The sequence below is a fragment of the Aethalodelphis obliquidens genome, unplaced genomic scaffold (assembly GCF_003676395.1).
Source record: "Aethalodelphis obliquidens isolate GAN/ISIS:26980383/991018 unplaced genomic scaffold, ASM367639v1 scaffold33, whole genome shotgun sequence".
Classification (NCBI taxonomy): Eukaryota; Metazoa; Chordata; class Mammalia; order Artiodactyla; family Delphinidae; genus Aethalodelphis; species Aethalodelphis obliquidens.
In genome coordinates this window covers 14,944,324-14,954,434 of record NW_020837977.1, presented here as the reverse complement: position 1 = coordinate 14,954,434, position 10,111 = coordinate 14,944,324, and the positions used below count along the sequence as shown (strand labels likewise).

Below are 10,111 nucleotides of genomic sequence, written 5' to 3'. Positions count from 1 at the left end.
TAAATGGTTTTGGGAAAACTGGACAGCCTCATGCAAAGAGTCAAACTCGACCATTACCTGACACCATACACAAAAATTAACTCAAAACGGATTAAAGGCTTGAATGTAAGACCTGAAACCATAAAACTCCTAGAAGAAAACCTAGGTAAACTCCTTGACATCAGTGTTTTTGGATTTGACACCAAAAGCAAAGGCAGCAAAACCAAAATAAAGTGGGTCTACAATAAACTAAAAAGATTCTGTACAGGAAAGAAAACCATCAGCAAAATGAAATGGCAGCCCACAGAATGTCAGAAAGTATTTGCAAATAATATATCTGATAATGGGTTAATATCAAGAATATATAAAGAACTCACACAACTCAATAGCAAAAAAAAATCTGATTAAATAATGGGCAGAGGATCTGAATAGACATATTTCCAAAGAAGACATACAGACATACGGCCAACAGATATATGAAAAGGTGCTCAACACATTAATCATCAGGAAAATGCAAATCAAAACCACAGTGAGGTATCACCTCACACTTCTTTTTTCTCTCTGTCTCTAGTTGTGGCGCATGGGATCCAGAGCACATGGGCTCTGTAGTTTGCGACACATGGGCTCACTAGTTGAGGTGTGCGTGTTCAGTATTTGTGGCATGTGGGCTTAGTTGCCCCATGGCATGTGGGATCTTAGTTCGAACCTTCATCCCCTGCACGGTAAGTCCCCACCTCACACTTCTTAAAATGACTATTATCAAAAAGACAAGAAATAACAAGTGTCAGTGAGGATGTAGAGAAAAGAGAACCCTTGTGTGCTCTTGGTGGGGATGTAAAGTGGTGCAGCCTCTGTGGAAAACAGTATGGAGGTTCCTCAAAAAATTAAAAATAAACCTACCATGTGATCCAGCAATTCTATTCAAGTATTTTATTCAATTCTATGCAAGTAATTTAAACTGAAGGAAACAAAAACACTACTTTGAAAAGATATCGGCATCCCCCATGTTCATTGCAACATTGTTTACAATAGCTAAGACATGGAAGCAACTTTGTGTCCATAGATAAGTGAATGGATAAAGAATATATATATATTCAATGGAATATTACGCAGCCATAAAAAGAAGGAACTCTTGCCATTTGCAACAACATGGATGGACCTTGAGGCATCATGCTAAGTGAAGTAAATCAGAGAGAGGAAGACAAATACTTTATGATCTTATATGTGGAATCTTTAAAAAAAAAACCTGAACTCTTAGATACAGAGAACAGATTGGGAGTTGCCAGAGGTGAGGGGTGGGAGGTGGGTGAAATGGATGAAGGTGGTCTTCTGGTCATAAAAGAAATAAGTCCTGGGGATGTAATTTATGGCCTGGAGATATAGTTAATAATACTGTATTGTATATTTGAAAGTTGCCAAGAGAATAGATCTTAAAATTCTCATCAAAAGAGAAAAGAATTGTACCTATAAAAATTTCTATTTCTGTCAAATGTTTTCATTTCTATTCATTTGGTAAAGCCCATGTGCGTGATGCCAGAGTCTCTTGCTCCATCCTTAGCCCTCAGGATAGGCAGGAGGCAAGTTGGCTGTGGTCCTGGTCTGCCTGGACAGTGCCAGCTGGTGCCTGTGGTCTCAGGGTCCTGTCATATCGGCCTCGCCTATTACGCTGAAAGTAAAAAGTGGACAATATATTCTGTGCTCATCTCGACAGAGGAGGTCCTTTTTGTCTGGCTCTTCTCTGTTGAGGGAAAAAAGCAAGCAGTGAGCTAGGGACTTGCCTAGAGTGCATATTTATTTATTTATTACAATTTAGTCTTCTTGCTGGGGGAAGGGAGGCAAAGTCCAGTATTAACCTCAGAGCTCTTCTTTCATCTGAAAGAGTAAATAACGCTGCTTCATGGGAGAAGTCAAGGCAGTTAGGTGCTTGGTAAGGCCATGGGAAGAAAAAGTAATTGTTTTCAGAGCCTTGCCAGAATGAGTATGGAGATAGAAGACTCTGGGCTTTCCTTCCTTTAGACTGGGTGAAATGTTTTTTTTCATTTTCGCAATATTTGCAATTATCTTGTCAGCGTTTGCAACTCCATTCATGAGCACTCAGTGTTCACTTTCCAGTGAGCATCTGTGGCCTTCCAGGTGATGGCATGCTGGAGTTTTCATTTTCCGCTTCCCACCACGCAGCAGCACACGCGAATAAACTCTGAAATGCTCCGAAATGCTGAGGTTAGCAGATGAAGCATGGACTTGGAGGAGGCCACACATCGTTACCCTGTCAGTCAAACGTGACACCATAGAATACTGGATCACTGGGAAGTTGCCTTTATTCTCTAGCAGGATGTCCTTGTACAGAACTTGCAATCACTTGGCTGCCGTGCGCGCTGGAGCAGTATGGCGCTAGGAGCGTTGTGTTACATGGATGTGCATTCTCCCTTGAATGTGAGAATGCTTCATGTTGCTAACAAGTAGACCTTGAATAGAAAGCTTCTTGTAGCATATTAGCCACATGTGCTAAGTGAACTAAAATTTATTGAATGTAAGACACTACTAGTCACTTCTGATAGATAATCTAATTGGTGTAAGAAGTTGGCAAAATAGGTCATATTATTATTCCCATTTCAGAGATGGAGACAGGCTGAAAGAGCTACGCCTGCTTCCTAATTTGACAAAGCAGGTGAAAATTCAGGACTTTCTGACTCAACTCCAAAACCTATTCTTGTTTTATTTTATTGTATTGAAAAGTGAAAAGTAAACACAGATACACCAACTAAATTACAGACCTGAGAAATTTATATCTGTGTATATTCAAGGACTGCACTATAATATACCAGACCAGTGGTCTCACGGCTTGTACTGATTGTGATTAATATTTGTATGACAGAAGTACAAATTTGAAACACACGGGGTTGGTATCTCCACTTGTTTAAATGTTATCTAGTGGCTAAAGTCCCTGTAGAGCTTAGCTGTCACCTCCTCCCTCTCCAAATGCTTTCTCCATCTTTCATCCTCTGGGAGAGGATGAAGAAGTTAATCTTCGTATGGAAAGGGTACTTTGTATTTAAAGTTAAGCTGAGGCCCAGTTGCCATCCTACAGCAGCCAGACTTCATAGCTCTATTACAAGCATTGTTTCATGTCCTGCTGTTGAAGCCTGTCTCCTTTCAGAGCTTAAAGGAAGTAACGCAAAATGCTTTGTCATCCATGATATATGCTAAAATCACAGGTGGGGAGGTGTGAAGAATTTTTATTCTCCCCGTCTTTGTGATGTTAATGATTCTCTTTATAAAACCACTTCATTTCATGTAAAATTAAAGCTTCATAATCTGTGAAACGCCTAAAGACTTGGTACTGGCAAACCACTGACGACCACCGAAGTAAGTAGAGTTGATTCTGTTTGTACTTTTATAGACAAACAGGAAAAAAAAAAAAAAAAAAAGCTTTAAAAATTCTTTGACCCTGCTTTTTGCCATCTGAATGGTCATGGTTGAGTGGAAAATCAGTGAAGTACTGTGAGAATTGCACCTCAATGTTGCCGACAAGGCACACAAAAATCCAACTTTTCACATGAGATGAAGATTGCCTTTGCTTCATTTGCTCTCTTAAGACACATTAAAATCAAAGCTATCACCCCATTGGGCCATCTGTCAATGCTCACCACACAGTAAGTGGGTCGACTTTGTTCTTGGATCACCAGAATACGAGGATGTTTTGTTGTTGTAATAAATGGTTTTAGGCTTAAGAGACAGAAATAAATCAACGCAATTTATAAATTTGGGGTGGAAATGTTAGATGCTGTTTTATAAACTGCAGAGAATTATATATGGATGAGTTGCAATAAATAAAGCATAGCTTTAGCAGTTCACAAACATAAATGATAAAGATGAAATAAATTAATGTATAGCCTTTTATTTGGAATCATCTCTTGCTTTCCCCAAATGCATGCCACGATCCTTCGCTCGTTAAATTGCAAATTTCGGGTTTGAACGCAATATAGTAAATAATGGCTCCCAGTTTCCCTCCTAAAGTTCAGTTTCCAGAGTTTTGTTTAGATGAGAAGCCAAACCTGAAAACCTAGTTTCCGAAGGTTCCCAGGCAATTGTCCTCCCGTTTATTAACAATGCATTGCCTTTTAACAATGGCTTGTGTTTTCAGACTGAACATACTGAATCCAGTTGGCTGACCCTGAACTCAGTTAAACACAAGTGCTCACCCTGCAGGTGCTGGTTCATAGAACTTGTGTGGCCAACATCTTCAGCGCTGGTCTGGGGAATGGGGGCACCCTGGGCCTTGCAGACAGGCACGTAGAGGGCTCTTGTTCTCACAACCAAGTTCCAAGCCTACCTCCTTGGTTTAACCATTTGCAGTGGATTTGGTTCTCCTACGTTGGTGGACTTGATCAGGCAAAAAGAGTAGCGAGGCATAAGCACTGTTAATAACTAGTCAGTCGCACATTCTCCTAAACATGGTTTTGTGCAGAGATTTGTGATTTAGTCTGTTGGAAAAATAGAAACCACGAGACCATAAAATGTGTAATATTGGATAAAAACCAAATAACATCAAACTACAATCAAAATGTTTTCCTCTTTAAAAGGACATCGTTTCTTTTCAAAGCTTAATTTTTTTGGTGAGAATCTCATTCAGTTCTAATATTATCACTGTGTCTTTAAAAAGATATAACAACAATATGATAGTGGTTCCTGAAATATATTCTGTGGAACACTAGTTTGACAAGTTGACAAGTTCACAGATATTCTGGTTAAGGCAATATTTTATATCATTACTTTATGTCTTTGGAGAGAGCCATATGCTCCTTTAGATATTAAACGCCCAGAGAAATCCTACGATAAAGAAATATAGTTCACTTTTTCAACTCTGCTCTTTGCAGAACAAATTTCTGAAGAGCTCACTTTGTAAACTGCAATCAGTGGCAACTGAGATAATTTTCCAGAGATTGTTACAGCCTTCTGATCACTTTCAAGAATACCCCTACAATTCATAAAACGTTGGTTTGTTTAATACCTCCTCTTTTTCCAGAAGAAAATTGTATCAACTTAATAAATTGCTTTTGTTTTATTTCCAATTACTGTAGCACCAGCAAGCCGGTGGTAACCCGAGTGTCTGCCAGTCGGGAAGAGAGAGGTAAAATGTGGCACGTGAATGGGATAGAACGCTCTTCAGAATTCAGAAGTGTGAACCAAGGTTACACTTTGCAACACGGAAGTTATCAAAATACAATGTTACGTCAAATAAACTTGGAGAAGAACAAGGTTTATAGTACAATGCTATTTAAATTAGTTAAAAAACAAAAATCCCCAATAATATGCAAACTTAATTATAGAATTAATGTTGCATATGCCACGTATGTGTGAGGTACCTATACCTAAGTACACGTAAAGAAGGTGGATGGAAAAGACATGAATTAAATATACTAGGGCTGGGTGCCTGTGGTGGGAGGGGACTGAGTTAGTAGGCAAAAGGGAAAACAGAGAAAGTATAAAATAAAATAAAGCAAAATTAGTGCAATGCAATGAATTAAGAACCTTCTTTGGGCCAATGATGACAAGTTACCATGACTCAACTCCAGACACTTGAAGTCTAAAAAACGAAAAATAAAATGAAAAGGCTGAAGGGGATGCCAACGTGTTCGGTCCATGTTCCACGGTGTGAGAGACACAGCTCCACGTACTTGGTGCAGGAGTCCCTGTCTCTGCGTCTCCCTCACTGAAAGGTAAGACGGTAGAACATTTGGGGGTTACTCAACCTCTCCAAGTGGGATCAGAAAGACCAAAAGCTCTTGAAGCTTTAGAAATCATGCTGATTTCAGATCTGGGGTATAGACATTGACCTTAGTTGGTCCCAAATCCAGGCTCTGTCCTGAGCATCAGAGAAGTGGAAGGGTTCTAATTAGAAAAGGTAGGAAACCCTCACAGTTTAGCCTCGGACTCCTTTTCTGTCCCGGGTTCCCTGGCCGCCTTCTCCTCCTGGGGGCAGGCAGCGGATGCTCCGCTTGCTTTCCCTTCCTCTTTGAATTTGTATATCTGGATCTGGATCTCTCTATCTCCATCCCCAAGTCTACAGCCACATCTACATCTGTATCCATATCTACATTTGTATCTGTATCCATACAATTCTTCGAATAGTGCCTGATACACAGCAAATGCTCCAAGAAGTGAACAAATGTTTGCTTGTTTACTTATTAGTTAAACCCACTCTTACCCACGTTCCCTTGGGGCTTTTGCATCCCAGAATATTTACCTTAGAAAAAGGTCCAATTTCCTGCTTGCCCTAGGAACAATTATTTGTATGGACATTTAACTTTGAATCTCTGAGGAGAACAGACCAAGGAAAATAAAAATAACAAAGATGAGGAAGTTGGAAATACTAAAACATCATACATGGTTCTTAGAGCATAGTCTCAAATTTTTGACTCCATTGTTGACATGGCAACATGAGAACCTCACAGGCCTTTCCTTACATTATCTTGAGAATGGGTAGGATACTCCTCAAGTATTTCCTTCACTCTTTTCTTCATCTAATATTTCCACCCTAAATGAAAGGTGCCCAGAACCCTAGGCAGTAAAAGCCTTGAATGCCAGTTATGTCACCTTCACTTACCATTGGAGGAATGGTGTGTTCTCCTGACTTACGCTGCTGAAGTTTAAGTAAATTCATGCTTCTCATCATGTGGAATTTGAAAGGAAGGAGTTTGTCTGGGTGTGCTTCTTCTAAATATCTACCACAATTCCTGACATCATATGGTTTTACTTGCATTGCTTTGCTTCTGCGTGCTTTTTCTCCTCTGAGAGTGCCCAGAGCCCAGGTTGCCTGCCTGGTGCCAGGGGATTAGGGTCTGCTCTCCCAGACTCATCCTGGGCCCCAAAGCATCAAGAGTTGGTTCTGGCAACCTACAGGGCGTCTTCCCCCATAGGGGTGCCTTCTGGAAACCGTCTGGTGCCCTCAAGTCCGTTGTCAGTGTGGTCAGTGACCCCATGTGTGCTCAGTCTGCTTGACTGTCCAGATGCCTGGCTCTGAACTTGTCTTCCAACGAGGGTCAGGACACGGTGTTGAATCCCAGCTCTCTTGGATTGGGTCCAGATGCTCCTGCCTAATGCCTCAGGGATTTGAAGTCTACTTCATTTATTTATCTATTTCCTTATTTATATTTTAAACTTCTTTACCTACAAAAAGCTGTACATAATTAATGTATACTACTTGATAAGTTTGCAGAGAAGTACCTTATCCATGAAACCGTTACCACAATGTATGCCGTAAATCTATCCACCACCTCCAAAAGTTTCCTCCGTCAATCTTTTTTTATTATTATTATTTGTGATGAGAACATTTAACATAAGATCTGCCCTCTTAGCAAAATTTTAAGTATATCATAGAGTTAACCATAGGCAGCGTGCTGCTCTGTAGGATTTATTCATCTTGAGTTAGTGAAACTTTTTACCCTTTGACTAATGCCTCCCCATTTCATCCTCCCCCAAGACCCTGAAAACCTCCACTCCACTCTCTGCTTCTATGAGTTTTACTATTTTTTTTTTTTTTTTTTGGCTGTACACGGGCCTCTCACTGTGGTGGCCTCTTCCGTTGCGGAGCACAGGCTTCGGACACGCAGGCTCAGCGGCCATGGCTCACGGGCCCAGCCGCTCCGCGGCATGTGGGTTCCTCCTGGACCGGGGCACAAACCCGTGTCCCCTGCATCGGCAGGCGGACTCTCAACCACTGCGCCACCAGGGAAGCCCTACTATTTTTGATTTATCTTTTAGGTAGTATCACGTAGTATTTTTAATCAACCTAAATTTCCATCAACGAATGATTGGATAAAGAAAATGTGGTGTAAACCTACAATGTAATGTTATTCAGCCTTAAAAAAGAAAGAAATCCTGCCAGTCATGGCACCATGGATGAAGCTGGAGGACATCAAGCTAAGTGAAATAAACCAGACACAGATGACCCTTGCTTCTATGTGATGTTCAATCACTTGGACAGGCTCCACTGGTTTGTGACCCACCTGAGTCTAAAAACTACCACCACATTTTCTTTAGCAACATCCTTCCCACGTACTAGTATAGTGGCACGAGCTCTGCTTGGGCTGGCGTTCACCCCACCTTCGTGGACTTGCTGCCTTTTGTTCCTGTCGGTCTCTAGCCCTGTAGGGATCAACCTTAGCTTGTTTGCTTCATCTGTTTTATTCCCAAGGCCAAGCAAGTTTGGGCACTGACATTTTGCACACATATACACACAATTATATATTATAATTATTTATTACATATCTCTAGTTTTGCTGATATGCTAAACAACAAATTCCCTCACCACCAAAAATATAAAACCATCATAACCTTGTATATATATATTTTCTCAGCCACCCCCCCCACCCCGCAAACAGTAGCAATTTTCATTCTTCCTTCCCAGGCAGTAATGAATATATAACACTGGAAGATGGATGTGGATGGATATCATGTACCCACTGGGGCATAAAAATAATTAAGATGCTACAGGACTTTGTTTGAACTCAGTGACTATACATACAACATCTAATCTAGAACATATAATTGACATACATGCTGATAATGGGGTAAGATATTTCATAATTAATGTCCCAGGAAACCTAACATAATGTTATACCAGCTACTCTGAAATGGACAGCAAAATCCTCTCTCATCACTGTAGAATACAAGCACATCTTATAATAAAGATGACTTTCTCCTGAGTTTCTGGATCGAGAATATTGTGAATGTGGAAAATATTACTAATATAAAGTACAATATTGGGTGCATGTTTTGGTTTGAGACCCTTAGCATGTTAAAAAGAAGAAAAAATCATGAAAAAGAGAATTAGATTAGAACACATATTTTGAGGCATTTAGTACATTTTGGAAGTGAAGGCTTATATTCCTAGGCTTTGGATCAGAAAGCTAATAGAAGTTCTTCTCCAAGGTGAAAAAGACAGTGTGAGGAAAAGAAGCAGCAGTTCTTTGCATCTGCTGGAGAAACAAATCAGAACAAAGGCAAAAGCTGTAGAGGGTGGTAGGGGTCATTAATGACTTTCACACTGGCAGAATGAAAGGAAAGATGGTCACCCTCGAACATTCATGAATCTTAGGTAACTCTCATTTCATCCATTCTGCTCTTGAGAAGTTGACATTATAATAATGAAAAGCATGTCAGGTTGGTGAGATTTGAATTGAGTGTGCACGTTTGTTAGCATTGCTGGCTGCATGGGTACTTTTGTTGATGAAATGAAGTGCTCTATAATATTAAATCATTGTTTCATGCCGCTTGTATTAATGCTCTGAAGGGCACTGCAAATTATATTACACTATTTCTTAAAGTTGATTACATCGTAGAACTGACCATGTCCCACTTGTGGCCTAAGATACTGAAATTCTTTTTAGAGGAAAAGAAAAGATTATTTATAGTACGTTCATTTTTGCTCATAGATTTTGAATCCAATGCACCTTTCCAAACAGGCTAGAATGGATAAAAATTAAAGATGAGACAGAGGAGAGCAAAAATAAGAGAGACATGGTCAGATTCCACGGGTTTCCATGTTGCCTTTTCTTTTTATTGTTTTTCCTGCATCTAAGAGCCCTTTCAGAAAGATCTGGCATGGAACAGAGAAGGAGAAAATAAAGAACCTGGGAAAGATACAAGTGGATCAGAGTAATTGCTAATAACCCTCAAGAACAGACAGGGTTTTTTAATGTCCCCCGACATCGTATGGGTGGACATAGTGAGATGAGCTTTGCAGTTCTCACTTTATGTGCTCTCCTCCAGAGAGCACTTAGTTCTTTTAAGAAAAATGTATTTATTTTATTTTTTTGGCCGCGCCGTGTGGCTTGCAGGATCTTAGTTCCCCGACCGGGGATTGAACCCAGGCCACAACAGTAAAAGTGCTGAGTCCTAACCACTGGACCACCAGGGAATTCCCAGGCTTAGTTCTGAAGAGCTGCAGAACCCACAAAACCCTTTCTGCTGATGTTAAATTTACCTCCTGCAATTTTCCTCAATCTTTTAAAAATTTTTATGATACATTTAGAATACTATAGAGAAAAAAGTAGGAGTAACAATTTAGTCAGGAGGATCAAATAGGACTGTGTATAGATATCCTAGCAATTGGTCATATGTTGTTGGA

At 40.1% G+C, this 10,111-nt stretch overlaps 1 non-coding gene across 1 annotated transcript; it reads right to left on the bottom strand.

Moving 5' to 3' along the window:
- Positions 1-9,829: 9,829 nt before the first annotated feature.
- Positions 9,830-9,901, bottom strand: TRNAK-UUU (transfer RNA lysine (anticodon UUU)). The gene has a single exon. It is a non-coding gene; the product is annotated as a tRNA-Lys (tRNA).
- Between the last annotated feature and the right edge of the window lie 210 nt (positions 9,902-10,111).